The sequence below is a fragment of the Manis javanica genome, chromosome 12 (genome assembly GCF_040802235.1).
Source record: "Manis javanica isolate MJ-LG chromosome 12, MJ_LKY, whole genome shotgun sequence".
Taxonomy (NCBI): Eukaryota; Metazoa; Chordata; class Mammalia; order Pholidota; family Manidae; genus Manis; species Manis javanica.
In genome coordinates, this window is record NC_133167.1 from 92,482,081 (window position 1) to 92,508,378 (window position 26,298).

General features: G+C 45.3%; 1 long non-coding RNA gene across 1 annotated transcript in view; it reads left to right on the top strand.

The window, feature by feature from the left end:
* The window catches only part of LOC140844814 (uncharacterized), a 209,633-nt gene extending 186,593 nt beyond the window's left edge, over positions 1-23,040 (top strand). Inside the window, exons 2-3 of the long non-coding RNA XR_012123310.1 lie at positions 8,482-8,623; positions 22,930-23,040. This is a non-coding gene — a long non-coding RNA (uncharacterized lncRNA). The remainder of the gene's footprint in view (positions 1-8,481; positions 8,624-22,929) is intronic.
* Positions 23,041-26,298: the final 3,258 nt, after the last annotated feature.

A 26,298-nucleotide genomic window follows, 5' to 3' on the forward strand; every position in this document is an offset into this window, starting at 1 on the left:
TGTGCTTTTCAGAGCTCCCATCCATCTCTCTTTCCTCCTTAATTTCTGCTGGGATAGATGTTTGCTTCCACAGAAGACAGATTTGTAAGACAGGGCTGTTTGCTTGTGGCCACTTGGCTTAAGTTTGGTGCCGTGGTAACATTTTAATGAGATTTGCTCATTGTGAATCTTAATTTACACAACTAACCAAAACCTGCTTCAGTTAACATTTACTGACATCATGAATATTGGGAAACACAGATACATAGTGGGCTTTGAAGGAACATTCAGCTCCCGGATGTGTTCGGTGTATTAGAAGACAATGTCTTTAAAAAGGACTGCTGTCTTTAAAGAGCAGTCTTTGAAAAGAGCTATAATAGCAAGTAGATGAAATAGGAGGGTGCTGAGGGCAGGGGGAGGGAGCTGAAAGAGCTCTAGGTTTTCCCTCTTTGTTTCTTCCCTCCTCATCAACCCAGAACTAAGAGGCATCATGTGGCTGGGCTCCTTCAGTGCTCCCCTGTGAGCTCTCCTACCCTGCAGGTCCGTGCGGCACCTTCAGTTGAATAAAACGAAGTCAACTTTGTACTGTCAGGATGCTAACACCTCACAAAGGGCCCGGACAGGCAGAAGTGAGGTTCCAGCACAAGGACCTCCTGCCAGACCTGGTCGGCAATGGCCTTCCCAGCCGGAAGCGTGAAGCCCCTTGCATCTCCTTCCGTCCCGTCCCCGGAGCAGTGGGACCTGTTATCTGCTGTCCTGAGCCCCAGGGGGAGCCTTGGCAATGGTGTGCCCATCAGACCTGGGTCTTCTTCCAGCTTGTTTGATTGGGTTTCTCTTCCAGTTTCAGTTTTGCATGGCACTCATCTCCTCTTTGGGCTTGAAGCCCTGTTCTGAAACCTGAATGATTAGGATGGGGCCTGATCAGCCCTTGGCCCCACCTGCTGGTCCCACCCTCCAGAGTTTATACAGCCCCTGAGATGACATACACTCAAGGCATTCGATGTCTCCAACTGGGTGCTCTTTCTGCTTTATCATGCGCCTCCTAGGACCATGAAAGTCCCTTAGATAGAACCATGCCTAGTCCAAACTCAGAAGAAAAAAACTTCATCCTGTTATAAATGCCTTCAGGACACCAGTGTCAAATAGTTGGGGTCCTTGGAAGAGAGTATAAATTCAGGCATGGGATGTATCCCAGTGATCAATTTAATCTGCTTAATTTTTTCCTGCATTTGTCATTCTTCATAATAACTGAGGTTTATGAATATGAGAAAGCTTGGAGGTTTTGAGAGGATGTTGCATGTTCCAGACATAGCCTCTAAGCTGTGGCAATAGAGTGGTGCTGAGTGGAGGATAGAGGACAATGTGTGGTAAGGCCAAGATTGGAGAGGGGATCTTGACACACACACCATGAGGTCATGCTTTCCCTTTGTCCTTTGCACCCCTTCCCTGCCCTGACATAGTGTCACAGGGCAGGGCATTCCACCTTCTGCTACAGTGCAATTCTGACACCCATGACCAGGGTTTGCACAGAAGCCACAGGTTGAGGGCACAGTCCCCCTAAAAACTCCCCTCATAGTCCCCAGCTCCAGGGTTCCCAGCCACCCATACTTGTGACCAACTGGCTATAAATCTGGGGTCTTCCTACTACCCCCTCAGGTTTGATCATTTATGAGAATGACTCACAGAAGTCAGGAGGGTGCTCTACTTATGATTACAGTTTTATTATATAGGATACATATAAAGACCAGCCGAATGAAGAGGTGCATAGGATGAAGGTGGGGAGGGCCCCAAACAGGGGAGCTTCTGGGTCCTCAGGATGCATCAGCCCTCCTGGCAAGTCAGTGTGTGATTATCAACAAGGAAAGCTCAACTGAGCCCTGGGGCCCAGGATTTTTGTGGGGGTTTTGTTATGTAAACAGGATTGATTGGATCCTTGGCCAGACTATTAAACTCAATCTCTAGGTTCCCTTCCCCCAGCCGGTTAATCTCTTGGGGGTCTCTCTGGCAAGGCCAGCCTCTATCACGAAACTATCTAGGAGCTCACCTGAGTTACCTTAGTAGCATGAACTCAAGTGTGGTCCCCGGGGCCCACGTAGATAACAAAGACACACCTATCACTGGGGAAGTTTCGAGGCTTTAGAAGCTCCCTCCTAGGAGCCCAGGCAAAGAGCAGACAAATTCTCTGTGGTACAACAGTGGCCTTTCTTGTCTCACAGGAGAGCTGGAGAGCCTGGGACATGATTTTCCAGTCTCAGTCTTTGGCCTCATCCCTAATTATTTACAAGTGTGCTTCCTTTGACAAAGCCTGAATTAAGACTTAAGAACAGAGCACATTTATTTTACAAATTTGCTTTACTGTAGCTAAAACTCCTCAAGGCATTTAACATCTAATAAGAACTCCACTGTATAGTCCGTTTGCTGTGAGCCCATCCTGCACTAGAGAGCCAGGTGCCAGAAGCAGACAGCCGGGTTCCAGGCCCAGAACCGCTGCTGCTTAGCAGTAGGACCGTGCAACGCTGCCCTGGGGGGTGTGGCCCTGCACGAACATTTTCACAGGGCCTCATCTCTATACAAAAATTTGAGTCACCTAGAATCATGGTGTTTAACATTCTGCTGTCTGTGAAAGACATACCCACTGGCCAGCAAGCATGATCTGCCTGTTAGGACACCCTCTTAGAGCTGGACTTGACTGGGGGTCCTGGGACCACCCCGAAGGCACAGGTCTCCGAGGGCCTTGGTATCTGGGCTCCCCCAGTAAGTGCGTTAAGTAAAGAGTTAGGGAAATGAGGACTAAGGCCCCAGCTGGTCCCTCTGCCTCTCAGGTATGGGAGGCCCTAAGGCCTGGAGCAGAGCAGGTCTCCTCTGCCGCCCACCCAAGGCCCAGCTTGCCAAGCCTAAGGGTGTTGCTGGGCAATATGCAAGTTACTGAATCTCTCCGTGTCTCAGTTTCCTCATCTCATGAGGATAATAAGAGTGTCAATATCAATAATCACTAATAATATTCTCTTAGGGTTAGTAGGAGGGCAAAAATGATTTAATGTATGTAAAGTACCTGAAAGAAGAGCCTGACAGGAAATAAATGCTCTTCAGAGGTTAACTATTTTGTTTGTGTTGTTAACTTTTAAGTAATCCGCACAACTCTGTAAATCGCTTGTTATTTTGATTCATGTTTTACTGATGAGGAAATTGAGATGTTAGAGAATTAAAATGATTTGTCCAAAGCCACACATATATTAGTTAAGTGTCTGAGCCAGGATTTGAGTCCAGTCGAACCCAACTTTGAGGTCTGCCCATTTTGCTGTATGCTCCTCGCCTTCTGTTTGCTCGAAAGTTGAATTTATGATATCTTTTTAAAAAATCATAGTTAATTCATAAAGAGACATTTGCATGGTCTAATAGCAGTATGGATGCATTCTTTCTGGAGTGCAGGCTGCAGGTGGATATAAACTCTGGTTGCTAGAGAACTTTCTAGAAGCAGGAGCTAAATAGCAGAGTGGAGCCTGTAATACCAGGTCATTAGCAAGTGTGTAAACATTGAGATGGTGACACTATGATAATTTCTCAATCCAGCACCCAGTGCGGTAAACTGCCTTCCTTCCAGAACTAACTGAACTTCATTCAACCTTTCCCTGTAGGCTGTGCCAAGCACTGGCGGCTCCTCTCTGCTCCCTAAACCCTCCAGGAATGTTTAGATGTTCCTATGCTTCTGCTTTGGCTTTGGGAGGGAGGCCCTCAAAAAGGAGCCCCCAGCCAAGCTGCAGTTTGGGGAGGAATCACTTAGCAGCATGCTGATAGATAAAGTAGGAAAGAAATAGATAAACCCAGGAACAGCCTGAAGGCAATTTCAGCAGGAGAAAAGCCCATTAAGGTACAAAAGAGAAAAACAAGTTGCAGGAATTTCACTGCACATAGTCATATAAGGTGGAATGAACCAATTGGATTTAGTGTTATAGGAGGTAGAGAGCCAGATGTGAGCAGGGAAGGGTTGGGGTTTACATTTGGTTAGATGCTTCCTTGTATTCTACAACCTCCCTGCAAGCTGTTCTCATGGGACGTGGAGTGAGAATATGTATAATGGGCTGGCCCAAACCAGCCAGATTTTGAGCATCACACTTAGAGACTTGAGGCAGGAGGGCCAGGGAGAAAGGCAGGGAAAGGCAGTCACACCCGCCACAATGAGAAGCAAATCTCCCAACCAGGGAACCTTCCTGTTGGAATTATTACAGTTGTACCCATGTCAAGGACATCGCCAGTGGCAGAAGTTTAGTAGCCAAGGAAACTTGGCCTTACAGGACTGATGTTCTCTATTAGTTAGTAGCTGGTAGCACTTCGACTATGATTCTGGTGTGGGTGGGAAGGAATGAGAATATATTGTGGACACTGTTTTGCAACTTTGTGGGGGTTTTGCACAGCAAATTAGTTTCAGATGATTTCGCAAGATGAAATAATTCCTCGTCTGAAAGTTGAATATGATAACCCCCAAAATACTCTTCAAGCCTTCAGATAGATGACTGGGCTCAGATAAATCAAAATTTTTGCCATGTTAGGGTGGGTGTAATTTGATATTTTTATTTTTGATTCAGAGGTGGTCATAGAGACGTTTCCAAAGAGGTAGGAAATGAGGCTGGTGAGAGCAGGTGTGAATGGGAAAGGTGGGGTGCCAGTGACAGGGCGTTGAGCCGAGAGCAGTAGGGGTGATTTCAAAAGGCTAAGGTCAGCTGATCTCCCTCCACAGGGCTGTGAGAGCTTCTCAGCAGACCAGAGGCTCTGCAGCTCACACTTCCAGAGGGTCAACCCAGGTCACACTAGCCAACTGGAGGCAAAACAGACTGATCACTACATCTCCTCGCCGCCAATCTAGATGTGAGTTCTGGATATTTTCCACCACTCCCTTCACTCAAAATTGGGATGTGAGCTATGATATAAGTGATGTTTGTCTTTAGGGTTCTTTGCCTCCTCTTTTTTGGCCCCTTATGGGACCCACTGCTATCTCGACACTGGGCTCTCCCACTGTACACAGGTCTCCAGTCACAGAGTTGATGAGTAAGATCTATTAATTTATACTGAAGTTTTGGGGGTTTAAAATGTTACCTTCCTATCCCTGGTTGTATCTTTGTTATTGTTGTTAATAATAATCAGGTAGAGAAGACAACATATATCAGAAGGGGAGCCTTTTCTCCCGCTTCAGACCTCACTGAGTTGGGGTGATGAGTGCCCTGGATTTGAATCCAGGAAGCTCAACTCCTAGTCCCTGCCACCAGGATGCTGTGTGACCCTGGGCAAGTCACTTCACCTCTTGGATCTCATCTTCCTCATCGAAAAGGAGAGGGATGCTCTCTAAACATCCCTTTCAAAAATCTTCCAAATGCTACCTGTGGGCAAAGCCAAGCCTGTGAGTATGGCTTTAGTCTACCTCCACAGAGCAGCTCATGGTGATCAGTGACTTTGCCCTTGGGTCTGTAGGAGATCTAGGGCAAGGCTGCTGAGCAGGGGGCCAGGGGAAGCCGATGAGAAACTGCAGAGCCCACCATCCTGGCCCAGATTGCCTGGAAGTGTGCTAGGAGGCAGGGGTTGTAGACATCGTGGACATGAATGCAAGCAACCCTTTTGCTTTCTCCTACCATACACCCTGGGAGGTGTCTCTGCTTCTCCTGGGCCCAGTGGAGTATTTGCTGGCTAATGTACCTTTGAAGCTAGAGATACAAGGTTATGAGAACGAATACTAATTCAACAATGTTCTCTAAAACAAAGCCCACCTCCCTCCCCAGCACTGTGGGAATCATCTGCTCAAAGAATACTTTTCCTGGTCCCTTACCTGCAACAGGCGATGATGAAATGTCTTGACAGCTGCTGTTCACCCTGTAGGTGGGGAGCGGTGAGCTGAAATAGGATTGTTTGGGCTTCTTTTGTCTTGCCAAAAAATAGCAGTAGCCTACAGCTGAGCTTTACCGGGGCAAGGACCTCAGCTTAAACAAAACCTAACTCAGGCCCTGAATTAAGAGCCATGTGGGAAGACGGGAGGAACCCAAGAGAAGGAGAAAGGTGGGGCACAAGTTCAGTCATCAGATGCCTCTCTGTGGTGTCACGAGTAGTCCGGGCGGACTCTCCTGAGAGGACAGTGGAAAAATCTCCAACACTGTGACTTGTCATCCCATTTTCGCCACTGACTGACTTCTGCTCTTGGTAAGTCCTCCAGTGTGACGTCCTGGGAAGACCTTCCTGTTCCGCATGCGCAGCCGATGAGCTGTGCAGCACTTTCGGGCCCAAAATAGCAAGTCCGCAGGCACGCTGGGCCCGAGGGGCCATTCGTGCCCGAGGAAAGCCTGCTTGCTCAGACGCTAGCGGGTGGGGCTTGGAGGGCAGGCCCCTCAGAGAGGGCCAGGTGCCTCTCGGGCGGGCATCCGGGAGGGTAGTGCTGACCCTCAGAGCTGAGGGGACACTATTTCTAAGTCACCACGCTGAGAGCCCTAGTAATCATCTCACATCTGCCAATTGCAGCGTTTTTGCTAAGCCCTGGCTTCCCTGCCCTGACCCAGTATGAAAAAAAAAATTGATTGCTTTCTAAGATTAAACAAGCTAAACACACTGATTTTAGGATTTCCGGGATAAGAGAGGTACTTGGGTATTATCAACATCAGACCAAGCTATTAAGAGGAAAGAAGGGAAAAGCTTTAAACAAACAAACAAAAGCCTTTCTTCTGCTCTGCTAATCCACCCTGAGATTTGATGACTCATGTTGGGTTGCCCTGGTAACCAGGACATAAGAATATGTCAGGAAGTTGTGTGTGTGTGTGTGTGTGTGTGTGTGTGTGTGTGTGTGTGTGTGTGTTGTGGGGAATCCCACACCTCCATCCTGGACCTTATCCTGTCATTGCTGAGAGATGTGCCTGCATGTGTGGCCATGGACTTATCTGCACCTGGAGTCATTTTGCTGTCACATGGTCTGACCATGGGCCTTGGCATGGATCATTTTCTCTCGGTGAGCAGTTTAGTCGATGGGATATCTGTACGTTTGCCCAAGAGCATCTAGAGTATGATTAGAGGCTCCTTGAGCCTTTCTCAGTCCACTCTCAGCTCTCCTGATGGGGACTGTGGTTTGTCCCTTCAAAGGAGGCTGCTGCAGCCCCAGGGTGGTTTTGGTTCTTGGAAAGTCTGGTCTGCCCTGCCAGGCTGTGACTCCAGTCCTGTCTTAGGACAGCCAGGTGGGTGCACGCCCTGGATCAAGAAGAACAGAGGCTGCCCATCTCACCACAGCATCACCTTCTGGGGAAGGGTGGATAAACTGGTGTGTGGGCCCCTAGTCTGCCTTCTCTCTCTCTAAATCCAAAATAAAAACGCCTCTAGTCTCTGGTTTGCTCTGGAATGCCAGCTGCAGAGAAACAGTGACAATAGTAGCTTGCTAAGACAGACCCTCTCTTTGAAGGGGAATTTGCAATAATGAAATTTGTTAAATTTCAGGTGAAATCACATTACAGCAAATTCTTTCATGCAGAAATGCCTCAGCCAAGCCATTCTGTATCCTGGGAAGACCTTGGATTCAGTGAATCCTCAGCAAGTAACAATCCTGTGCAGTGACCATTTTATGTGGTTCTAGTCCAGTAATTGTGACCAATACTGTGCAAAGCTCTGTACAATAAGATTTGCCAGGGAATGACTTGTTTCCAAGAATAAGAGGTGTTGTTAAGAGGCAACAGTCAAGAAATGACTACTTATAAGGAGTGTGACTGTGGGCAAGTCTCTACTTCTGTGAACCTCAGTTTATTTTTAACACTTAGGATAGTGACAACTTTCAGGGTTCTGGTGAGAGTTCAGGAAGAGAGTGTGGGAAAGTGACCTGTGACCCGAGATGTGATATCCCAGCAGAGGTGAACGCCAGTGCTGCAGACTAGATCTGAATCCCTCCTACTGCAAGTACACCCGAACACCAGACCTTGGTGCTGTCCTGTTGTGAGACTTACGACGTCTTCCATTAACATTATTGAAACAAAACCTGGAATTTTAAATAAGAGTCCCATACTTTGTATTTAGGTTACACAATTTCTAGTCCCTTGGTGTCATGCAGACAGGAGAATGAACTTGTAAGTGGGGGAAGGAGATGGAGTAATATACTCCCGGGCACCTCTCGCAAGCTGTCATAAGGCAGTAATGTGTAGAGGTAATGTGTAGGCACTTGAAAATCAGACACACCTGGATTCGTGTTGAGCTTTGCTACTTCCTAGTCTCTGACATTACACAAGTCACTTACCATCTTCACATCTCAGTGTTGTCCCCGTAAAATGACTTTTGTAAATGAGCCATAGTAATAATGCATGGGTTTCTTATGACATTTAAGTAAGTCAACTCATGTAAACACTTAACCCACTGAATGGGATACAGTAAATGGTCAGAAGGGTCAGTTGTGAATAATTCCCATAATCCATTTGTTTTCCTAATCACTTCAAGTTTTCTCAAGTATGGAACTCAAAAAAAAGTCCACTTCATTCTGGTTTTATTTTGCTGTAGATTGAAGATAATAGAACCCCACAATCTCATTTCTATGTATGACTACAAGGCTGCAGCACCCGGTAGAGGTGGAACATCATGGGCCAGGCACCCAGGACAGAGCCTAACGCATAAGGAGTGTTCGGAAAACTATCACGCTTTGGTGAGGACAAACTGTAAAACATCTGTTAATGTCAATGTGATGGTTAATTTTATGTGTTCGCTTGGCTGGGTCATAGGGTCCCCAGATATTTGGTCAAATATTATTCTATATATTTTTGGATGAGATTAATATTCAGATTGGAAGACTGGGTAAAGCAGATTGTCCTCTGGATTGTGGGTGAGCCGCGTCCAATCAGTTGAAGGCCTGGATAGAACAAGAAGCCTGCCCGTCCTGAGACTAAGGGGAGCCTCCTCCTGCCTGACTGCCTTTGTGTGTGTGTGTGTGTTTTCCTGCCTTCAGACTTGAACTGAAACACTGGTACTTCCTGGGTGCTGCATCTGATGCCCTTCAGATGGGAACTACATACACCACCAGCCCTCCTGCTTCTCAGGCCTTCAGACTTAGACTGGAACTAAATCATCTGCTCTCCTGGGTCTCTGACTTGGCTAACAAATCTTGGGGCTTGCCCACATGAACTAATTCCTTATCACAATCCTCTGTCTCTGTCTCTCTAGATGTAAACCCTATTGGTTCGGTTTCTCTAAGAGCCCGGACTAATAGAACCAGGCTTGAGTATTTGGACTGAGCACTGTGGAGCCACTGATGATCCCTGAGCAGTAGAGTTTCTGATAACCTCTGGGCTTTAGGAAGATAATTGTAGAACAGTGTGCAGAATAGACAGAGTAATGATGTCTGGATGCAGGAAGATTGTGACTGTAATGCCAGAAATAGAACTGAAGCAGCAGGAAAAGAGAGAATGGGCTGTACTGAGAAGCGTGACAAAGTTCCAAAGGACTTTGGAACTAGTTATAGCTGGAGGTGAAAAAGAGGAGGAAGAGAAGGTGAGTGTCAAGCCTAGGTCGGGTCCTGGGAAAAGCCAGTGTCGGTGTGGAAATGGGAAGTCATGGAAGGAGCGAGGGGAATGGGAACGCCCTGTGTGTGTTTGGACTGGTGGTCTGAGGGCTGGGTTGTAGAGGGAAATGAATGTGAAAATGCTTCTTTAGAGCTCAGAAGAGGGGGGCTTGACTTAAAGTAAAGGGATCCTCTGCCTCAGACTGACTGCTGGTGCCACGGCACTCTGCCCGGATCCATGGTGGAGGGAGGGGGAGCTCCAGGGATAGAGAGTCGTCAGAGGGCCTCGAGAAACAGAGGGTGATGATCACGGCCATCAGGAGGTGCAAGCATTTAGACAGGACAGCGCCCAAGGGGCCACTTGCTACATATGAGGGAGGAGGACAGAGTGGAGGCTGCAGGATTTGTGATGAGAACATCAAGACGGGCGAAGAGGAGGGAAGAGGCCTGGCTCCACAAGTTAGTCTCCTGTCCAGATGGGACTAAACAGACCCACATCTTCAGCAGGTCCGAGGCGTGTCAAAGACGACAGCCTCCCTTCCGGAGGCCACAGGAAGGTGATGGTTTAATGCGAGCGGTGGGAGTCAGGAGACCCGTCCTAACGAGCGGTGTGACCTCGGGCAAGTGCATGTTTACTTTGAGCTCCTCATCTCTAAAATGAAAGATGAATCCAAGTAATCTCTAAGGTGCCCGATAGACTGGTTCTATTTTACACTTAATTTTTTCTCTGTTGTAGGAACAAAATTTAATTGATTTTAGAAAAAGACATCAAAACCAAAAATCACGCCAAATCCCTCAACTGGCTCTCCTCCCCCAGCCTAAGTCATGTCTGGGCTTGGCTGTGTCACTGCGCCGCTTTGTTTCAAAATCTTGAAGACAGAGGAGGGAGAGGGGAGAAGAGTTGGCAATATGCCTCTTTCCTCTCCTCCTGCTGGCTTCTTTGGAGGAAAGGTTGCAGAGAGGGGATGTGAGGATACATTTTATTTGATCCTCATCTTACACTAACTGTGTGGGCATACAGAGCAGGTATTATTTTCCATATTTTATAGTTGATAAAACTGTGACCAGAGACATTAAGTGAACTCTCTAAACTCACACAGTTAATTAAACATTTACCAAGCATCTTCTTGTTCAACTTTGCTCAGCTTTGCGGGGGACTCCACTCTGTGGTTCACGGGCTCCTTACTTCCCAAATGTCAGGATTTGGTGCATCGGCCTGTTGTTCCATCGCAGGAGAACGCTGGTGCCTTTGACTGGGCACCAAATGGGTCTGGGATGCAGGAGCCTGTAGATGCAGAGGTCTTGAACAAAAAGTGAAGCCCCAGGTTTCTCTGGTAGATACAGTTGAGAGAGTGGGCTGTGAAAATTATTTTGCCTCTGTGTTTCTGAGATGGGGGGAGGTGGTGGCAAAAGGAGAGACTCTTAGGATCCCCACCAGATCGTTTATTTGGGGGAGTTATTTTGAAGCCGGCACCACCTTCCACTCAGCATGCTTTGCTGTCTGGGACATTCTTCAGCATATTTTCAGCCTACATTTCCCATGGCGGACAACAGGTCACTATTCAGTCACTTTCCCCAATCTGTCTTTGCTATTTTAATCCTCATAGCTGTGTATGATCAGTAGCAGAGGAGAAACCAAATTAAAAAGATAGAAGGATCAATGTCAATATAAATATATCCCTTAGTAGGCAGCTTTATGTGCTTGATTCACTGTGAATCTACTAGAGCATATTGCATGCCTACTTCACCAGGGTAGTGGAGGGCTTGGAAGCATGGATCATAAAGCCAGATGGTGGGGCTTACAGTCTAGTTCTGACACTCTATAGATGTGTGTCACAGTGATGTCTTCACCTCTGTGCCTTGGTATCCCTAGAATAGTGATAATAATAGGACTTGCTTCGTAGGGTTATTTTGAGGACAAATGTCATAATTTATATAAAGTGCTTAGAGCCATGCCTGGCACATGGTAAAAACATAAAATATGAACTGCTAATCTGTTCTCATTATTTATAGGCAATTAGCTCACAGTCTCACACAATGTTTCCACATTGGCTCTTTGAGGGTTAGCGGGTCAGCATTTCTGATTGTAATTCAGCCTTCCTTCTTAGAGCACCTTGAGAGCCTGACATCAATTTCCTTAGACATTTCAGAGACCACCAGGTAATAAGTTATCATCTCTTTTTATCAATGAAAAAGTTGGAATAAAAAACTTAAGTATCAGTTTATCCCAAGTTCCCATGGTGGTAAAATCCAGAACCTTCACTGACCTACCTCATCTTATTGTCAACCCTCATCAGCTGCACGGTGCACAGTGAGTTTCTCATCATGCTCAGAGGATCCCATCCTGCCCTTTGAAACATAGCTGGCCTTTTCACCTAAAGGGCTACACCGGAGTGTCCAATCTGGTCTCCCTAAAAGTCTCCTTAGGCTTGGAGTCATCACAACATTTGCCTTGTCCAGGTAGTCCCTTGTCCTCAGTCCCCAAGTTCAGAGTCTGCTGGGCCAGGGCTGATTCTCAAGAGGCCTCGGGCAAAGGAAGGGACCATGGTCTGTGTCTATGGCCAGCATAGGTCCCTGCAAAATCCCGGTTGTTGCGAGGCTGGGGCGGGGAGCAGTTTGTTAGGAGCTATATTACTTTTTTCTTCAATCAAATAAATGTTCTTAATAAAGAAGTAAGTTCAGATTATTCAAATAACCAAAAAAGATACCCAGATTTACCTAAAACCCTACATATTTATTTATTACTCATAAATACTTATCAGCTTCAAAAGGACAAAGAAAAGTGAAGAAGAGTCACTGGTCCTAGAGGTGAGCAAAGACAATGATTTTAATCATTCATTTTGCTTTAAACTCCCAATAAAAGGAATTTGAATTGGAAGCGATGTAGAAGGACTTGCTAGCAAATACCATACCACATTTTAAGTCATCAATCTACACATGCAAATATCAAAGGCAACATTTTAAAAACTGTTTTGGGAAACATGGCATAAGGTTGGAATTCAGAATTTCTTGGACTTTAGAAAAGCGCACATAACCCAGGGTTAGAGAGTGCATCCTGTCGTCAAGTGCCTTCGTATTTCTGCAACAGAAATGCCAGGATACTCACACCAAGTTGGATAGAGAAAGACTACCGAAGAGCTTCATGGCCATTCACGTCAAGTCTCACGGCAGATGAGTTTATTTTAAAGTTACAAACAAACTTTCAGTTTTCAAAGCCTTTTCGATTTCAAAGTTGCACCCATGGGTGGTGGCCCTGTGGTGCTCCCTACACCACACATTCAGGCATGAAGCGAGAGAGAGAAAGAGGAAAGGAAGAGGGTGATGGTGGGTGGGGGTGGGGGGCATTGTGTGTGAGAGAAAAAGAGACAGAGAATGAGCGGGATTGAGAGAGTGGGGGATGGAGATGGGTCTGCAAAGCAAATTCCAAGTCCAGGTACCCCGCCACTTGCGAGGCTGAGACCCGAGGCCCACCCTACACAACCTGTTCCAAAAAGAGCAGGTAGAGAGCGGCTGATTCCAAAGTCCCAGCTGGGCTCCTTCCCACGTGCAGACAGGCACCACAGGGTGCTCAGCATACGTGGGCACGGAGGGGCCAGAGCAAGTGAGGGTCCACAGCTCCTGAATAGTGAAAGTGCAGCCTGCTGCCCAATACCCACCTTGGAAGCTCAGTAACTGGGCCCACAAACGAAGTGCACTTAGTGAGCATCAGGGTGCCACCCAAGAGATTAGCTCTGAGAGAAGGGCAGAGCTCCTTTTCCTGAGAAAGAGGAGAAAAGGAGAAAAAGGAACTCCTCCCACATCTCAAGTGACAATATTTGAAGAGCTAGGATGTAGAAGAATCTGCTTGTCTGGAATGTCCCAAAGGGGAGGCGTCCCAGTGGAAGTATGCCGTAAGGATATGTTTCAGTGCTTGATAAAGGAAGGGATTTCTAGTGGCATAAAAGTTAAAAGAAAGGGTGGGCTGCCTCTTGATGGAATGAGTACCTAGTCCCTGGAGGGGTTTCGCCCAATGCAGGGTTACCACTCCACGTATAAGGCTTTGGCTTTAGTGACCATCTAAGAATTATAGTAAGAATTTTGTAATAACAGAATGGGCTCTTTTCAAAATAGTGAGCATCCTCTCTGTGGTATCTTCAACTAAAATACCTGCCTTAGGAGGATGTGGAGAAAAGGGAACCCTTGTGCACTGTCGGTGGGAATGTAAATTGGTGCACTACTGGGGAAGACTATGGATATACCTCAAAAAGTTAAAAACAGAACTGCCATCTGACCCAGCAATCCCACTTCTGGGTATATATCCAAAGAAATTGAAATCAGGATCCTGAAAAGATTTCTGCATTCCTGTGTACACTGCAGCATTGTTCACAAGAGCCAAGATGAGGAAACAACCTCAGGTGTGTCAATGGGTGGATGGCTAAAGAAGGTGTGATCCCTCCTCCCCCACCTGCCAATGGAATATTACTCAGCCATGAGAAAGAAGAAAATCCTGCCATTTGCAACAACATGGGTGGACCTTGAGGACATTATGTTGAGTGAAATAAGCCAGGCAGAGAAAGACAAATACTGCATCATATCAACTTATATGTGGAATTTTTAAAAAAGTCAAACTCATAGAAGCAGAGTAGAAAAGTCGTTGCCATGGCTGGGGGTGGGGGAAGTAGGGAGAGGTTGGTAAAAGGGTATAAATTGGTAGCTATAAGGTGAATAAGATCTGAGAATCTAACATATAACATGGCTATAGTTGATACATTGTAATACTTACTGCATATAATATATAAAACCTATTGCATAATTGAAATTTGCTGAGAGAATAGAACTTAAATGCTCTCACTAAAAAAATATGTGAGGTAGCAGATGTATTAATTAACTTGATGGGAGAAATGTTTTCAAAATGTATACTTACATCAAATCACCATGATGTACAGTTCAAATATTTCATAATTTTGCTTTTTAATTATGCCTCAATAAAAAAAATCTGCTATATAATTTCCAAGCTGCCCCAAACACATAGTTCATGACCATAATTATTGGAATCCTTAAAGGAGAGAAGTGTGGATTTTAGCATTGAGTCAATTATCTGTCAGGGAGTCAAATAAAAAGATCTTTATCAAGCACATAGACTGTTGCAGGTGCAGGGCTACATACTATGGAAATAAAGTAGTAGGGGCTCCAGCCAGTATCCCCAAAGGGGCTTCCAGCTAGTGGGGCTATAGGGTATTGAGAGCTCAGGTCCACTCTCCTGGTTTCTAATATGGTGATATTGAGAAATTACTTGCTAGATGGCAGAAAGTTAGAGGAAGACATGGGAAGAGAATATGAAATTGGATGTGAGGAGACAGGAAATGAAGAGTCCCAAGAGGGAAGAGGTGGGCCAGGAGCGAGGACTGACATCAGCTGCTCCGGTTCTTGGGCAGGTGGGACCCACCAGGTCTGATTCTAACTTTGGGAGGAAAGCTATCACACCCACCCTCTCTCCTGCTGGCTCTGAGGACTTGGCTGTTTGCGACAGTGGCTGATATGGGGGGTCTGACCCTCATCCTTAGAGAAAGCTGAGTCCCTAGATAGTGAGGGCCTTGGCTCATACCACAGTCCTTGAATTTTCCATGCTTGGGCTGCAGGAGGCCATTCTGTGTCCCACTTAGCAAGCCTGGGGAGCTCCGATCTGGTAGATGATAGATAGCACAAGTCATCTGGCCTGTGATGGTGGGTGAGATACCATCTGATTCAGAGATTCTTTCGTGACTTCCTCCAGAACCGACTGCCTCATTCATGTCTCTAAAAATAAAACCGACAAGGGTTAGATCCCTATTCATCTCCTGTTCCTTGGGGATGCTGTGATTGAGTGGTGGCTTTACCAGCAAAATAATGAGGGAGTCAGTTTATTCCCTTTAATCAGAACCTAGGAGAGGCAGCCTCTCCCCATGGGGCCTGTGTGATGTTACCGCCCGGTTCTCTGGACTGCGGGGCATTCCTCCCACGGGGTCCGGGCGTAGGAGGGTCTGTTTACATCTTCAGCTGGGCTGTTTTGTGTTGAGCTTTGCTTTCTATCTCTTGGACCTTTTCAACACATCAGTCCTGTGGGCGAGATCCATCTTTAGCAAAGGGGTGGTGAAGGTGGAGTCCTGGAGGAAGGGGTGAGCGTGAATGGTGTGAGGCCCCGTGTGTCTGCTTCACCAGTGGAGAGATTCATTCTGTGGGGTACCTCGAACTGAGCTCCTTTTCCTTTCCAAAATTTCTTTGAAAGGGACATAAAGTTTCAGAAGGGGCCACACAGGTTCAAACTAAGGTGTGGCAAGGCTATGTTACTCCAGGTCAGAGGCATGGGGGTCAGGAAGCTCTGGGAGCTATTAGTCCTAGAAATTGAGGCAAGAACAATCCAGAACCTAGGAACTCTGTGTGTGACCTTGAGAGCATCCGCCCCAGGCCCTGCAGCCCCAGGAGTGCCTGCTCTTCTGCTCCTACTGCTCATTTGTCCCTGGAGCACTGTTTTCCCTCTCAGAGGATTGGCATTTGCGATTAGAATGGGAACTCATGAGATAGTGTGCATTAAGAATCAATTCTCTTCACTCCCATTGCAAAGAATCTATCTCTGTGGCCTCCTGCAGACCCCAGACCACATTTGTATGTCAAATTCCAGGTCTCTGAAGATGTGGAAGAAGGAGATTCCATGTGGGCTGAGGGCAAGTCCCCTTCTTGAGGGGCCCCCAGAGCAGGCAGCCACCTGCCTTTGAAGGAAGTAGACTGGGGCTGGAACCCCATGCTGGGAAGGGCACCACTGGCTTCCATCATCCTCGTGACCTCTTTTAATCCCCTTTGCTCCTCCTGCAATCAACCCAGGCCCTCCCATCATCCTCATAGACTCCAGTATGCCAGTGAACCTCTCACTGGCCACTGCCATGGCCACTCCCTAGGGACACAAAAGCAGTTTTCATGGTGGCCCCAAGACGCACTTGCTTAGGGCACATCCATACACAGGGCTAGCTTTGGGCATAACGGTAATCAGGCTTGTCTATGGCACTCTCCACGTGCATCTTGACTTCTTTTACACCTTTCCTGTCTTTTCTCTCCTGTACTTACTACTTTTATAGAACTAGTCAGGGATGGCAAATACATTCCATTTTGAGTGCCAGTTCTGATTAATTAGTGCGTATTGCGTGGACCGCTCTGTTGAGATAGATAAAAAATAAAAAACTGCACGTCAACTCTGCAACTCTTAATGTCTGCCATGGATGCAATATTTGTCCATGAGTTTCTGGAAGGAAGAAACTGTGTCTTATTCAGCTTTAGATTTCTAATTATTAGCCTTCAATAATTTTAGTAGTTGAACGGTGCCCGTAGCAACTATGGAATCTTTAATCCCCAACTTGCCTGCTCCCAGCTCTGCCCAAATCTCAGCTCTCACCGCATGAGTGATATGTCGTAACAGAAACGAATCATTTCAGCCCCCCTTGGCCTGAGGGCCTGTGTAAGACGAGAGCCCGTAGAGGAAGAAGAGAGAGTGTGAGGAGTCTTAAAAAATGGAGACAGTGGAGAAGGAGAAGGAAGGATGCAGGGGAAGATGTGGGAATGTGGCAGAGGGCCTAGCACCAGTTAAGAGAAGTAGGAATGTTCCCGAACGTGCAGGGCCATGTGCTGTACAAGAGCTCTGTGGGGGTATTAGTGGTGGGATGCTGCGCAGGGTTGAACAGACTTGCAAGAGCCGATTGTTAAATTTTCAGGCATTCTGTGAGTCAGCTGACATCATGTTGGTTGCTTGAAACTGGCTATGACGGGAGAGTTTACACCACAGAAATTGGCATAGACTGCACCCCAGGACTCTTCCTACCCAGAACTGACTGTCAAACATTTACCTGGATATATGTGCACCCCTGGATATATGTCCTGAAACTCTGCCTATAAGGAAGAGTGGAAGCTTTAAGTATCAGTCTCTGTATTACCCAAATGGGCTCGTCTGTCCTCAGTTTTGAGCCTTGTCCATCCTGATAGGCAGGCAGGACTGGGAAGCTTGAGCTACTCCTCTTGCCCGGTGGGCTGCTGACCTTTCCAGCAGGGTGCTGGCGTTTGACTGGCCAACTCATCAGAGGCTCGCCCTGGCACTGGAGCCAAAGAATGGTGGCCAGTCAAAACATAGACCATAGGTCAGCCGCGCACGAAGGGGGCTCTTCTTGGTCATGAGATACTGTAAATTAGGTTTCAAGTTGCATTCCTGAAATGACATTTGGAAGGAAAAATGACACAGAAACCCCATCTTAAGTCATCTCACAGAAGGCGGCATGCCTTTTAACTGAATTGGAATGAGCCCCGGAGGGACAGCCCCAAGCCCACCCGGCCAGGGTGCTGGCGGGCTAAGGCCCTGAGGTGGCGAGCTGGGAGGCCTTCTCATGGTGGTCTGGGAAAGCCTTGCTGAGCCCTCTCCCCTCTGCCCAGCCACGGTGTCGGTGGCAGAGTCTTCTCAGGGACCCCGTCTGAGAAAAAGGGGCATCTGGATGGCAGCAGCTGCTTCCTTCATGTCTCAGGGTGGGGCTCCTCCTCTCCTGCTTGCTGGGGGCTGCTGACTCCATCACTGGCTCATGGCCCTCGTCTTGGGGTGAGGTGGGGGCTGGAGTGTGTTGCTGGAGGACGAAGATCCAGGGAGAATGGCTGATGTGGAGACCTTCCTGCATTACAAGCTGCTGAGGACTGTCTGGAAATGCCTCCTCAGCTGAGCTCCCCTTAGGAACAAGCGCCGAGTAAGTCTGGAGAAGGGCTGTGCTGCACATTAACATTGTAACTGATCCTGAGTGGCGGGAAGGTGTCACCAAACTAAAGCAAGACACACCGAACAGACAGGGGAGCAGGTCAGTCCATCGTCTCTTCGGAGGGGAGAGGCCACTATTTGAACAGTATCCAGAAAATACTGGAGAACAGCAGTGTTTTTCCAACCTCAGTGATTTTGAGCACTCATCATTTCTGCCACTTCTCTTTTCCACCAATTTTTTTCTTTAATATTTGTTTGTAAAATAACTCACTTACAAAAAAAGCTCAGCTTTGTTGTTAAAAACAGTATCCTTAAAATCATAGGTTTGCTATACTAGTTTAAATGCACATTACTATAAACACAGAACGATTAAAACAGAAACTCTTCACTCATCTAGCCCTGCAGTCGCGGGGCGGCCGCTGTGCTGCACGTACCTTGATGGGAGTAACAGTCTCCCTGGACAAGACCTCCCTTAGAATGAAGCCACTCAAGCCTTTGGATTTCTGTCATCCGTCAATGCCTCCCCCTCACCCACCTGTCAAAGCTCTCATTTGGCATCAGACATATTTTTTCCCCCTTTAAAAGCCCTGGAGCACAACATGAACGCAAAGGAGACCGTCTGTTCTCTGTTAGGTTGGTGTTGGGTTGTGGGGGTTTGCTTCATTATTATGAGCAGAGTCATTGCTAGTCTAATGTAATGCATGGGGATCATTCTAGAATAAGACATTTCCCTCTGTCTAAAGCATTTTATGTCAAGAATCAAGTTCGATAAAATGAAGGAAGTAAAAATACTAAGAGGTAATATATATTTTCATGTCATCCCTCTTCTTCATTTGTGTCCTGTCCTCTGCCTCTTTTTTCATGCCAGATCTCTTGAATGTTCCTAACTCTGTCTTGATTTTTTTTCTTTGTGTGTCTTCTCTTTATCCTAACCCCAAATTATGAATCTGTTTTCTATCTTCTTAAAAGTTTATAATAAGGCACATTTTCTTGGTAGAAGCGTAAGCCCGATGTGCAAGCAGCATAAGTGACTTTTGCAAAGGGGGGTTTAGGAAGTATTTCCCAAAACATGAACACAGTCCAACAGCTTTTAATGGTGGGCCTGGCTGCCTTGTTCGATTATGCGTCCACTAGGGGGCACTCTGCCCTTTATGTGTCAAATTCTATTGCGGTAGTAACAGTAGAAAAGCTGGCTTCTTTTTGGAAGTAGGTGCTACCGAACACAGCTTTGAGGAGAACATTAAGGATACGAAGCCAGTAGGCAGAATGTCAACGATCAGTATTGCTGGTGGGAGCTCTGACACTCCTAATGGAGTATCTTTCCTGAGATCCTTTCCTATGCCAGTTCTCAGCAAGCAGATTTCTTTCCCCAAATTCAACCTGGAGGCAAGGGATCCTTCTCAATAATGTCACAAAGTACTTGGATTATATTATATCATAAATATATATTATATATAATATGTATTTATTATATTATAGGATTAATTCCGGGTTTGTTTTAATTTGTCTTAAGCTGGTGAGCTCTCAGCCATTACCTAGTCCTCACCCCTCAGAACAAGGACCCAGGCAGACAGAGGGAGCAGTTTGTCCAGACCACACAGATCTGTGGCCTGTCTTCAGTTTCTCCAGTCCTGTTATACATCGGCGTCTTCCTTTTAGATGCCCTCTTCCATCTTTCAGTGGCGTATTTTGTCAATAGCATTTATTAAAAAGTCTTTTTTGACCTGACAGGATTTACTGTAACTCAGGCCTTGAAATATTTTACTACAGTAGCTTATAGGTTCCTGGGGTTATTACAAAATTTCCTTTAATAATTCAAGCTATTGAATTCTAATGAGTGACTTTCTCGGGCCCTTGAAAACTAAGCCATAGTGAACAGGAGATAATGTAGAATGAAGGAGACTGACCCAGCATCCAGAGACTCAGGGTTTTTTTTGTTTGTTTTTTTTTTGAGAGGGTGTCTCACTTATTGATCAAATGGTTGTTAACAACAATAAAATTCTGTATAGGGGAGTCAATGCTCAATGCACAATCATTAATCCATCTCAAGCCTAATTCTCGTCAGTCTCCAATCTTCTGAAGCATAACGAACAAGTTCTTAGATGGTGAACGAATTCTTACATAGTGAGTAAGTTCTTACATGGTGAACAGTACAAGGGCAGTCATCACAGAAACTTTCGGTTTTGATCACGCATTATGAACTGTAAACAATCAGGTCAAATATGAACATTCGTTTGATTTTTATACTTGATTTATATGTGGATCCCACATTTCTCCCTTTATTATTATTATTATTTTTATTTTTAATAAAATGCTAAAGTGGTAGGTAGATGCAAGATAAAGGTAGAAAACATAGTTTAGTGTTGTAAGAGAGCAATTGTAGATGATCAGGTGTGTGCCTGTAGACTATGTGTTCATCCGCAGAGATTCAGGTTTTAGTCCGAGTTACACCTTAAAGAATAAATTACATTGGGCCAAATTGCTTAGTCTTCTGGCCTTCATTTCCTTTCTTTGCATGGCAATGTTCAGCAAGCCAGACTTCTCTTACTCCTCAAAATACCCTTCTGAGGTACTATTATTATCATCCCCATTTTACAGAAAAGAAAACTGAAACTTAGAGAGGCTGAATAACTTTCCCAATGTCACACAATGAATGAGACCCAATCTCACCTGGCCTAGAGATTAGGCCTGGATCTCTGGCTTTGAAGCCTTCACTGTCAAGCACAGAGGGAGGTCTTTGTTCAGTAAATGTGCATGAAGAACCTCTATGTGCTCAGCAGGTGTCGCTGGCTCTAAAACTTGCCATTCTCATTTTAAACCACAGAAAGAATGTGAAAAGGAAATGGCTTAAGAAAAATGATATGATATTTGAGAGGTACATGGTGTTGTCAGGGGGTGAGAGTTCATGGCCCTTCTCTCCCACACACTGTGCGCGTGATTTTAAGCAGGTCACCTCACCTCTCCCGGTTGTGTTCCTCAACTGAAAAATGAGGGGGTTGCCATACACGCCAGGCTGCTGTCCTCACATGCTGCATTCTCCCGCGGTGTGGCCTGAAATCAGAGTTCTTTCTCCTGGCTCTGGGACCTGCCGGAGGATCTCCTGCTCTCATGCACCAGCCCCAGGCAGTGCAGTCCAAGTTCTGGGTTATTTTGTTCCTTCCTCCTGCCCCGCAATTTCCTTCCCCAGGGAAGCTCTGTCCTTCTTCCTCCATCCTGCTTGAGCTGTGACTCTTACAGTGGAGGCAGCAAACAGAGGACACGTCACAGAATCTTGCTTTCTGGCACACGGGCTGCAGCTTGCTCAGGAATTTAATAAGAATTGCTCACTGCCTGTGTTCACCACGGCAGAACCAGGCGCGCAGGAATATAATCTCGAAACAGCCCAGTTTAATCAAGTAAAGACAACAGAGTTTAGGGGTGGTGTTATGTTGAGTCTCTGAGGATCCCCAGATGCTGTCACCCTTTTCATGAAAATGATTGAAAATGTGTTTCTGAACAGAATTGAGACACCCTGTATATACCAAACCACTGTATTGGCCTTAATGTCCTGAAGTGAAGTGTTTCAGCTTCTAGTCCATGGTTGCTTCTCAACAGAAGTTCCTTATTATTGCTGAGAACAATTGTATGAATAAGTAGAAAAGAAGTTCCTATTTCATGAGAGAAAAAAAGCATCTCTTTCAAACCAAGAGAGAATGAAATTGCTCTTGTTCAGCAGCTTTACGAATCCTGCTTTCCTTTTCTGCTGGAATGAAGCTGAGTTTAAAAGCTTATTTTGGTTGGACATCCCCCCTGCCCAAACCAAAATAGAATAGCTAGTTAGCTGAAAATTCATAGGAGGTCATGTCATCTGGTTAACAAAACACACACATGCACACACACATGGACATATCTCAATATCCTCATTGTATAAAATTGACAAGAAAAAATTCCAAGACTCCAATAGACAGTTGAACAGAGGATATAAACAGATGATTCATAAAGCAGGAAATGCAAATGGCAAAATATCATATGAAAAAATATTCAACACGCAAATAATAAAAGAAATCCCCTTGGGATTTTGTCCTAAGGATAGCACAACTTGTCCTAAGGATAGTTGTTGTACAACAACAAGGAGATATTGTAGCTGCTCATCAAATTAGTGAAGATTTACAAGAAATGATAGCAAAGGCTGTCCTTGCTTTTGGGTAACAGGTTCCTAGAAAATATACATGAAATGTAAGTATGTAACAGCCTAACAATAGCCTCATATGTTTTAAGGGGCTCCCATTAGCTGAGAGCTAATATTACTGAGTTCTCTGAGGACAGAACCTTCCTTGGATTTCTCTCTCCCAGCCCCCATCAGTGTTATTGTCTGTGAAGTGGACTACATGACCAAGAGGCCTAGCCTTGCTGTGAAGACTGAAAATCCACCATTCTCTTCATTTCTTCTGTTCCTTTTTGATAAACAGTTGTATTCATATTCTTAAACCTCACAGTTCTCCCATGGTACTGTTTTTCTTTGCCCCAAACAGTTAAGTCTTCACTAATAAATAGGCAGAAACATACTGACTTCACACATGGAGCACCCTTCAAAGCTTCCAATCCAGATGGTGGGTTTAGAATGGAAGGAAGTGAGGCTCATCCATCATTGAATTTTGGGGTGAGGGTCAATATCAACATGGCACCTGTTTACTGCCCTTGAAAAAGGACTTACATGCCTGACCACTGGTCTTTGCAGGTTAGAGCCACGGCTTCCCCAGCATATGACACAGTGACCCACAAAGGTGAAAGGAAAACGTATCTGGACTTCTACTCCCTACTTTGTCTTGGCCTCTTTTAATACCATCTCAATGTACAGGTTAGTACAGATAAATGTTATTTGTTGGGCACGCATGACCCAAATTGCTTTGCTGGTAGGGTATTGTTATCCGAAAGTTTGCAGACAGCTGCTGGGTTAGAGGGGGGCTAATATGTCCAGTCCGATGTAGTTTAGGGAGCAAGGCCTTTAGTTAAGGGAGGCTGTGGTCAGAGAGAGTGACCAGCAGAGCTGCTGGTAGAGGGCAGGAATCAGCCCCTTACCACAGAGGCTGTGCTGATACTGAAGAAACTGAAGGCATGTTCGGCTGGATAACAGGGACATGCTGGCATGCTGGGAAAGAGTCCAGCATTTTTAAAGGCCATCTGTGGTTGCTGGGGTCATGTCCCGGCACCATAGGCCCAAGGTTCCAAGAACCACCTCACTATGTACACCAGGCCAAGGGCCTCATTGAGATGGTGCCACTTGGGAGTTAATGGTAGGGAAGCCCAAACCAGCAAGGGGTGTGGAAATGAAAGCATCCAAGCACCGCGCTGAGATCCAAGGGGCAGGCAAGAGACCTAGTACATTATACTGTATTCAAGGTATATATCAAGTTCATATAAAGTATACATTAGAGTATAATGCTATAAACATTAATGTACAGGTTTTGTGTGAATGTAAGTTTTTATTTTTCTAGGATAAATGCCCAGGAGGGCAACTGTAGGGTGGTATGGTAATTGCATGTTTAGTTTTTGAAGAAACTGCTAAACTGCTTTCCAGGGTGGCTGTACCATTTTACATTCACACCAGCATTGTCTCGTCACCATGTGGCCTTGTCATTATTGCTGTTTTAGCCACTCTGAGAAGTCTGTAGTGATACTTCAATGTGTTTTAAATTTGCTATCCTTAGGACAACAATGTGGAACATCTTCTCATATGCTTATTTGTCATCTGTACATCCTCTTCAATAAAATGTCTCTTCATGTCCTTGCCCATTTTTTAGCTGGTCTATTTGCTTATTCTAGAATGTTAAGTTTGTGAATTCTTTATATATTCTAGATACTAATCCTTCATCACATAAATATTTTCTCCTCATCTATAGTTTGTTTTTTCACCCTCCTCACAAGATTTTTCACAGAAGTTTCTAATTATGGCCACATCTAATTTATCAATTTTCCCTGTTATGGATTTTACTTGTGGTGTTAATTCTATGAAATTTTTGCCTAGCTCTAGATCCTGAAGATTTTTCTCCCTTTTTTTTTCCTGAAAGTTCTGTGGTTTTACATTTCACATTTAAGTCATGATCTAGTTTCAGTTAATTTTTAAATAAGGTGTGACATTTAGGTCCAAGCTCTTTCTCTTTGACCTGTGGCTAATTGCTCCAGCACAACTTGCTGAAAAGGCTATTTTTCTTCCATTGAATTCCTTTTGCACCTTTGTCAAAAACCAGTTGGGCATATTGTGTGGGTCTACTTCTGGGGTCCCCTGAACTGGGTCTATCCTTCTACAGCATCAAAGGGTCTTGATTATTATAGCTATATAATGTTGTAAAATCAAATAAATGGATTCCTTTCTTTTTAAAAAGTGTTTCAGCTATTGTAGTTCTTTTGTCTTTCCATATAAATTTATAATCTTGTTTATATCTACAAAAAATCTTACTGGGATTTTGATAGGAATTTCACTAAACCCATGTTATCACTCATCTTTATTATGTTGAGCATTCCAGTTCATGAAGATGGTATGTCTCTCCATTTATTCAGATCTTTATTTCTCTCATCAGCTTTTTGCAGTTTTCGGCATACAAGTCCTATCCATATGTTATTAGATTTACACCTATATTCATTTGCTAATGGGGCTGTGATAACAAAGTATCATTACTGAGTGGCGGGAACCCACAGTGGCTTATTGCCTCCCAGTTCTGGAGGCTAGAAATCTGAAATCAAGGCATCAGCTGAGTTGGTTCTGTGACGCACCTTGAAATGGGTTCCTTTAGGTTTATCCTGTTTGGGATTTGCTCGGTTTAATCAATCTGTAGGTTTATGTCATTTGCCAAATCTGGGGATTTTTCAGGCATTACTTCTTCAAGTATTTTTTTCAGCCCCACCTTTTTCTCCTTTCCTTCCAGGACTCTGATGAAATGAATGTTACTTCTTTTGTGATAATCCCACAGATTCCTGAAGCTCTGTGTGTTTGCTAGCCTATTTTCTCTCTGTTGTGGAGAATGAGTAATTTCTATTGTTCTAACTTTAAGTTCACTGATTCTCTCCTTGTCTCCTCCATCCTGCTGTTGAGCCCACCTATAGCATTTTAAAATTTCGTTTATTGTATTTTTCTGTTCTAAACTCCCCATTTGGTTCTTTGTCCTTTTTAGTTCCTTGCTGAGTCTGTATCTTTACTGAGACTTTCTATATTTCTGTTTGTTTCAAGTGTGTTCATAATTGCTCATTGTAGCATTTTTATGAAGGCTACTTTAACATCTTTGTTTGATAAAGATTATTTATTAGGTAATTCTAACATTTCTGTCTTCTTGACATTCATTCATTGTCTGTTTTCACTCAGTGTGAAATCTCCTGGTTCTTGGTATGTTGAGTGATTTTTCTATTGAAAACTAGGTATTTTGGACATTATGTCGTGAGACTCTGGATCTTATTTAAACTTTCTGTTTTCGCTGTCTTTCTTGGGCAGTGCTCAGGCAGAAAAAGTGGGGGGTGCTGCCTTATTACTGCCGGGTTGGGGTAGAAGTCTAAATTCCCTGCTCGGTTTGCGCTGACACCCAGGAGGGAGGGCTTCTCTTTACTGTTGGGCAGGGTGGGAGTTCTGGTTTCCCACTAAGCATCTACTGAGAGCCCTCTGGTCAGGAGAAGTGAGAATGCCTTGCTACTGTTCCCCATGTGATCTCTACTGGCACTACCAGGGGGATAGGCTCATCACTGCTTGGTGGTAGTGAGAGTTCTGATCCTCCCCTAGGCCTCCTTTGATATTATTCATTTGATATCCCTCATTTTCTGCCAGGTGTTGCTGAAAGCCCAGGTTCCTCATGTGGTCTCTCCTGATACTGCTGGGGTTGGGGAGTCTTTACTGCCCGGCAGAGGTGGAAGTCTCTGCTCCCTACTCAGTCTTCGTGACGCCACCTGCTGGGGCTTTGGGGTGCCGCATTACACCCTTGCCAGAGGGGAAGGTCAGCCTCTCCCCTTGGCATGGGTGTTGGTGGGGCCACAGTTCTTTCTGAGGTGTTTGACTGGAGTAAAACAGTTATTGTCTAAAAGTTTATATCATGCCAGGCTTCCCCTTTCCTGGTCCTTCGGCAGA